Below are 8,282 nucleotides of genomic sequence, written 5' to 3'. Positions count from 1 at the left end.
CCCTTTTAAAACTGTCTGTAATACCCGAAAACATTTTACGAGGCTTTTTTTAAGATTGGCAGAGATATTACTGGAGTATCAAGCTATCGTAAAAGGAAGTGATCGTATCAATTTACTGACACAAGCAGTACAGTTAACAACTTTTATCAGATAATAAAGCTCCAGATAATATAGCCATTGGAAATGATGTCATATCAGTTGTACAACACTGATCGTGATAAGTACAAAAGAAATCAAACTTTTTATCGATCTCATTTTCGGTGCGCAAAGCCTTGATAATCGTTAACAAAAGTGATCCGTTAAAAAGAGTATTGGTCACCGACAATAAAAGAAGATAAACTGCAAGCGTTTACCGTATTTACTCGAATAAGCGCCGCGGCGCTTATTAAATTTTTCGTGTCTCAAGTGCGGCGCTTATTCGAGGGCGGCGCTTATTTGAGGGCGGCGCTTATTTAAAATTTGGATGCCATAAAGAATTTAATCTTTTACAGTAATTGAAAATAGCGTCTTTTGATTGTCAGTCTTCGTCTCTTGCTGAAGAAAGAAGTAGCGCTAGCTGTCTTGGCAATGTTCATGGCCATCACAACATTTACAGAGCTGCGTATTGCAAGAATGTTGGATAGAAGAACTAATGAGCGAGTGGTAAAACAATAACATTGAACTGCAAAACATCGCTTTTGATGAAAAAGAAATTTACAAGTTTGTTTTAGAGTTGCTTTGTAGTGCTGCTACTAGTTAAACGGAATTCCTCAAATAAGCGCCGCATCGGGACTGCGGCGCTTATTCGGGGGCGGCGCTTATTATCTTTTTTGTCCCAAATGCGGCGCTTATTCGAGGGCGGCGCTTATTCGGGGGCGGCGCTTATTCGAGTAAATACGGTATGTTTAGAATTTTTCCTCGGCGCGCGCGCTCGATGCATGATGGTGTGTCATCGCGGCATAAATTACGTGCGCAAAAAAGGATGCGCATAGAGCAGTTTCTAGTAATGTGTCGTAAAACTAAAGTTATTACACTGACCAATTACAAGGGACACTAACAATTCAGCAAACCAAAGTAATTACATGTAGTAGTCACTAAACGCGCGTAAACGTGCGCGAGTAAACTCACAATTTTTTTTGGTTTTACTTCTAATTGGCTGGAAAAGTGGCGCGATATTTCTGAGCCAATCAGTGAGCGTAATACAGAAAAAGCAAAGTAAAAGCAAATTTCTTTTGACTGTCGAGTGAAAACCGCTCTAAAAGATAATCATGCCATTGTTTGTAAAAAAACAAAAGGTGTGGGTTAATGCAGAGCTCTTATGTCCTGCTTAATACATCCTGAAAATCTTTATGTCAATATTAATGTTGTTAATATAATAGTTGTCCTGTTAATAACAAAATAATTTAGTCGAGTTTCAAAGGAATATTTACAGTGCGACGCGCCTTACCGTGGCCACCCAACAAACTTTTTTACAAGTGTCTTCTCGTAATATTATTATTTTTCGGACGAACACGCCTCCTTGCAAAGTTGAATACGATCAAAACAGATACTTGTTACATCGTATTTGTCAGCAAAACGCAGTGAAAACGTAAAATATTACAAGATGACACTTGTGAAAAAGTTTGTTGGCTGGCCACGGTACAGCGCGTCGCACTGTAATGTTTTTTTTTTCTTGTTTTTAATTCCTGCCAACCTCGATATCACTCCTCTGTTGACAGATGGGTCAATAACCAAGGTTATAAGCGGCCGAGGGAGTTGCATTCTGGTTTATGGTATTTTAAAACACTCTTACGGAAAATGTAGTTTATAGTCAAAACATTATTGCTGAGATGATGAAATCCTTTATCTGCATGTATTGCCTGAAACGTATGTTTTAATTCATTGTGTTATACAACAGCAGTTTCCCTTGCTCTAAATGCGATTTTCATTTCATTTCGTCGAACTTCAGTTCACATGAGCAAAGCCTATTAAGTCGGTCCTTTGCTTTTCTGGTACGTATTTTACGATGTGTTCGTCGTACATTTGCAATGTTTAATACAATAATTAAAGTCGTGCTCAGGCGGTGCTGTTGTTAACGCTGATTTGTCCATTCGTTTTTCATCCTTTAGATGTAAACAAAGCACTTAAGGTCTGGTCCCGAGGGAAACAGTTAGTTTCGTTTTCCTGAGAGTCTCCATTTTTCCCTTGACTTCGTCTCGTGCATGACGTCGAGACTCTCAGGAAAACAAAACGGTTTCCCTCGGGACCAGACATTAAGTACAGGGGAGGTCTCTGGCACGATGCACGGGCGGAAAAAATAACCAATCACGGATCACGGATATTGAAATTTCATTTTCCCGAATCACGAAAATAAGTACTCTTTTATCCTGTTCTTACTTTTCAAAGAGTGTTTGAAGAAATCCGTCACACAGTGCTAAAAGCAATATGTTTGCTTTGCAGCGGTTGCTATTTAAAATCACTATTACTAAGATGTTCCAGCGTCTTCTTTTATTTCAAACGTTTAAAACGTCGATTTTCACAACTGCATGCGGTCACTACTTTTAAGGAAAGCTGATAACAAATATATCCTATAGTCCAGCCATATGGTGCTAAAAAATACTGGAATTGTGCACTTTGAGGTAAAAGCACCAAATTTGGCATGGTGATAGTACTTAAGTTGCTGAACAATATTAGCTATGGACCCCAGCCAGGGGGGCGATTTTGTACTAAGGGGGGTGGGGTGGGTACAATTTTCAAAGAAATTACTGTAATTCAAGAAAAAAGGTGTACAGTTGAGCCGAATTTGTTATATGTAGTAGTACTTACTTACTATTCAGGTTTCTGAACTATATTAGGTATTTACCCCAGCAAGGGGGGTATTTTTTGTACTAAGGGGGGTGGGGTGGTCAAAATTTTCAAAGAAAGTACTGTAATTCAAGAAAAAGGTGTACAGTTAAGCTGAATTTGTAAGATGTGATAGAACTTGCTTACTGTTCAAGTTCCTGAACAATATTAGGTATTGTCCCCAGCAAGGGTGGGGGGAGATGTTTTGTACTTAGGGGGGTGGGGTGGTTACAATTTTCAAAGAAGTTACTGTAATTCAAGGAAAAAGTTGTAAATTTGAGCCGAATTTGTTAGATGCGATAGAACTTGCTTACTGTTCAAGTTGCTGAACAATATTACGTATTGTACCCAGCAAGGGGGGTGGGGGTTGTACTTAGGGGGTGGGGTAGTTGCAATATTGAAACAAATTGCTGTAATTTACCGAAAAGGTGAAGAGTTGAGCTGAATTTACCATACTAACAGTGCACAATGTCCTGAGATACGTCATCTGACTCCAACCAGACGTTCTTCACAAACGGGGTGTATAACCAGCACGCAGGGGAGGGGGGTGGGGTAGTACGTACCATGGTATTTTTTGACTTTGTAAAGTAAGCAAACTTAATCCTCTCCCTCGTATGTCCCGGCAACCGCATTTACAAAGCACAGTCCAAGACATGACAGATTTCTAATATTTACAACGTTCTCTGTAACCCCAGCATTGCAGCCTCATTTCACCAGCTCCCTGGCATGCTGTTGATGCTTCAGGTGATGTGGTCCACCCAGGCTACCAGGCATCTGACTCGGATTGTGCCCATCCTCATTCACTAAGAGAAGGTAGTTCAGGATTAGATACATTAATGCACTGTCTTCAACAATGACCAGCTTGGTAGGCCACTATCTTGTTGTGTTGTACTAATGCATTAGCGGTAGAGGGTTGTTCTGTGCAAAAACTAACTTTCCTGGCATCATTGTCTCCTTGGCACGGACTTGTCTGGTCATACCACAGCACCACAAATCTTTCCAGCAAACGCATACTAGGCATTTTGTTGAGGACCATGAAAGCTATAGTGGCTTCTCCATAGGACATCCATGTGGCCCATAATGTGCTCTTCCCTCGTCCTTAGAATGCTGATCACAGCCTGTAAAGGCGTGGAAGATGTGCTACACTTGTGATTTCTCATCTCCAAGAGGTCTGACGCTATCAAGTATTGCTTAACAACTCCAAATGCAATCACATCTCACTATACTCTTAATTGATTTAGATTTAAGTTGTATATAGCGAGCATTGTGACATTAATGTCTTCTGTACGAAGAATTAACTTGCTGTGCACAATCAGATGCAATTAAAATTAGCCTTGTAGCAACCTCCTTGTGCATGCAAGGTGATATTTCAGGCGTAACATCAACTGAAGATGACAATACGAGAGTGTCGCTTGTAGATAGAATACATTTTGTTTGCTTCACATGGCAACGTGATCATCTCCTAAGCTAGATATGCTCTGTTTTGTTGGACTCTTCCTTCAGAAATTCTCCCCACTTAGCAGGAACCCTTACATCTGTTTCTACTCTGGCGACCTGCGACCTGCAACTAAGCGTAAAGTCCGACTTGATGAAGTGTATGGGAAAACTGACACCAAACCAATCTATAACCCCAGTAGTAGATGTGATGCTTATCGATGGTACTGCCCCTGTCAACATAAGCCGTCTGGAACATGTAAAACATTCTCTGGCTATGCATATCAAGTTAACTTGCCGCAAATCAGTAACCAGCTACCGAGTGTGCAGCAGATTGATATCATCTGGGAAAGATGCATACCAAACAAGCGAGGAAGAGGTGTCCGTCGCAGAGTAGAAGCAGATGTAAAGCTTCCTGATAGCTGGGGAGAATCTCTGAAGGAAGAGTCCAACAAAACAGAGCTGATTTTATATGTGCGTGCACAGCAAGGTATTGACAAGATAATTCTTTGTACAGTAGACACTGGTGTTGCAGTAGTGCTTGCTCTGGAGATATGAATTGCATTTGGAGTTGGTAAGCAATACTTGACATCGTCAGGCCTCTTGAAGATGAGAAATCTCAAGTGTTGTACACCTTTACAGGCTGTGTTTAGACATCAGCATTCTAAGGACAAGGGAAGAGCACAGTATGGGCCACATGGATGTCATTTGGAGATCAAGCCACTATTGCTTTCATGGTCCTTAGCAAAATGCCTAGTGTGCAGGATGTTCTAAATGCTATGCCTGTGCTGAAAGGATTGGTGGTTCTGTTGTATGACCAGCAAGCCCGTGCCAAGGAGTCAATGATGCCGGAAAATTTTTTGCACAGAAAGGAAGAACCCTTGAGAACATCTCCCCTACTGCTGATGCATTAGTACAAACACAACAAGATAGTGGCCTACCAAGCTGGTCATTGTTGAGGACAGTGCGCTGTATCTAATCCTGACTACCTTCTCCTAGTGAATGGGGATGGGCACAATCTGAGTCAGATGCATGGAAGCCTCAGTGGACCACATCACCTGAAGCATCAACAGTATGCCAGGGAGCTGGTGAAATGAGGGTGCAAACCTGAGTTAGGTTGCCAAGAACATTGTTCAAGACTGGCATGTCTTGGACTGCGCTTCGTACTTGCGGTGGGGAATGCGAGGGAGAGGATTAAGTTTGCTTACTTTACAAAGTCAAAAATACCATGGTATGTACTTCCCCCCACCCCCCTCCCCTGCGTGCTTGTTATACACCCCTTTTTGTGAAGAACTTCTGGTTGGAGTCAGATGACATATCTCAGGACATCGTACACTGTTAGTATGGCAAATTCAGCTCAACTCTTCACCTTTTCGGTAAATTACAGCAATTTGTTTGAATATCGCAACTACTCCACCCCCCTAAGTACAAAAAACTTCCTCCCTTGCTGGAGACAATACGTAATATTGTTCTGTTCAGGGGGGGAAGAAACGAGGTCTGGGACCGAGTAGCGATGCTCTCACAACTTGCAAAGCGATCAATTTACGATGTAGTCAGCGGTTTTTGGACGATGATGCAACAGGCAATCTTTTCCCGCGAAATGGAAGCTGCTCTCGTGGAATCACTTATTATAAAGGGGTTCAATTCTCTTAACTAAAAATCTAAAAGCAGCGTGTTTAAATCCGAAAATTTCGTCATCGTCGTGTAGTTTTAAGAACGCAGAATTTTGTGATGCCGTGCTTCTTTTCAGTTCTGAAATGCAAATGTTTGACATGTTTGTACCACGATTTTCAACTGGCCCACATGGGGATTGTAAATGAAGTAAAACAAAGAAAGACCAAGTCAACAAACAACCTCAAACAATAGAGCAAGAACAATAGCTCCGACCAGCGCGGGAATATTCGATCGACACGTTTTCATTACCATTCCCGTGATGGTTTTATTTCATAACAAACACCACATATTGACACCAAGAACCTTTCCGGAGAAATTTTCGCTGCTTTAAAGACAAAACTTAGAAATTCTTTTTTATTACTACATATATAAAAAAATCGAACTCTCTCACTGTTCCCATGTTGTTTTTGTTTTGGAAGTTCACAAAGAAAGGAGCTGCTCATGCGCCTTAGAGACATCCGCTGACTACCGCCCCGATGATTGCTTTGCAAGTTGTGAGAGCATCGCTCAGATTTCATATAAGAGAATGTATGGGAAGTTGCTTCCCCCCCTGGTTCAGTTACTTGAACAGTAAGCAAGTTCTATCGCATCTAACAAATTTGGCTCAAATATACAACTTTTTTCTTGAATTACAGTACTTTCTTTGAAAATTGTAACCACCCCATCCCCCTTAGTACAAAAAATCTCCCCCCTTGCTGGGGACAACACCTAATATTGTTCAGGAACTTGAACAGTAAGCAAGTTCTATCACATCTTATAAATTCAGCTTAACTTTACACCTTTTTCTTGAATTACAGTACTTTCTTTGAAAATTTTGACCACCCCACCCCCCTTAGTACAAAAAATCTCCCCCCTTGCTGGGGACAACACCTAATGTTGTTCAGCAACCTGAATAGTAAGTAAGTACTACTACATATAACAAATTCGGCTCAACTGTACACCTTTTTTCTTGAATTACAGTAATTTCTTTGAAAATTGTACCCACCCCACCCCCCTTAGTACAAAATCGCCCCCCTGGCTGGGGTCCATAGCTAATATTGTTCAGCAACTGAAATACTATCACCATGCCAAATTTGGTGCTTTTACCCCAAAGTGCACAATTTTTTCACCATATGGTCGGACTATACAAGATAACTTATTTGCTCGATTGACTTTACTATTACACTATATTGGAAAAAATAGGTCACCAAGGGTGACATGAGTCTAATGCCGTATGGCATAGTGATACAGATTGCGCGGTTTTCGTAAGCCGGTTAAAATTGGTTAGAGGTTTGTGTTCGGGAGTTTAATTTAAAATGCTTATAGCAAGCTAGGGGCATCGTGGATGATTATGGATGAAAACGAAACAGTCATAAATGTTATATGCTTCACAAAATTTAAAGTATGAACAGGAGTTGATGTTACTTCTTCCGTATTGTCCGTAAAAGCAGAAACGATTAAACATTTGGACAAGATTGCGTGACGATTTACAAAAAGCATGTTCATTACAACAAGGGTTGAAGAACTTCGCATCGATGATGACTCTTGAAACAGATTTTGCAATAAAAGCACTTGAAATAGTGACTGTTACTCCATTGTACTGTAAGCACTTAGTGACAGATTTTCCTAAAAACGGGTGTAAATGCTCACGTCAATATAATGATGACCTTTTGAACGCTGGAAACTAGGCAATTATTATCGAGCTACCATACACAGGAGCGAAGACTGTTTATCATGATGTACAAATTTCGCGAATTATCACTTCCATATCAATGTAACCATTTTATGATTTTTCTAGCTGTAAGAAGAACTTAAGATCTCTGAGAGTCGTAAAAGCATGAAATTCGATTTCAGTGTATGGCAAAGGCCGGGACAGTGTAATACTGCAAAGCGGCCAAACAAACGCATTTTGATTTAGTCGCGTAACTTGATTTACATTTATCCATGTACATCTTTTATTTTTGAAGGTTTTTGTTTGCACTGTAAAGAAAAAATTGGTCAAAATTCGAATGACTTAAATACAAAAACCGAGGTAAAGTTTTCTATTTTTTAAAACAAAATAAATATTTGGTCGCATTGTGTAAATAAACGCGAGTCGCCGTCGAAATATATTTTCTCAAAGACGTCTTGCTTTTAAGCAAGACGAAAACACAAGTGCTTAACTGAACTGAAAACGAAGATTTATTTTCACAAAAAGCTTACAAATGTCTTAACTGGAAAATTATTTCGTCCTGCTCAAGTGTTGAATAATCGTGACTTGAGAAAGAACTTTTAATTATGCGTGGGAACACGTGTCGCTGATTGGCTGTTTTTAATTGAAACTAATCGTGCGTGTCCGTACGGAGTCCGTTCTTGCAGCTGATCATTGTTTTCTACATTACAGCGAACGATTA

The sequence above is a fragment of the Oculina patagonica genome, chromosome 9 (assembly GCF_052425735.1).
Source record: "Oculina patagonica isolate OP01 chromosome 9, crgOcupat, whole genome shotgun sequence".
Classification (NCBI taxonomy): domain Eukaryota; kingdom Metazoa; phylum Cnidaria; class Anthozoa; order Scleractinia; family Oculinidae; genus Oculina; species Oculina patagonica.
Note: the sequence above shows the minus strand (reverse complement) of the source record.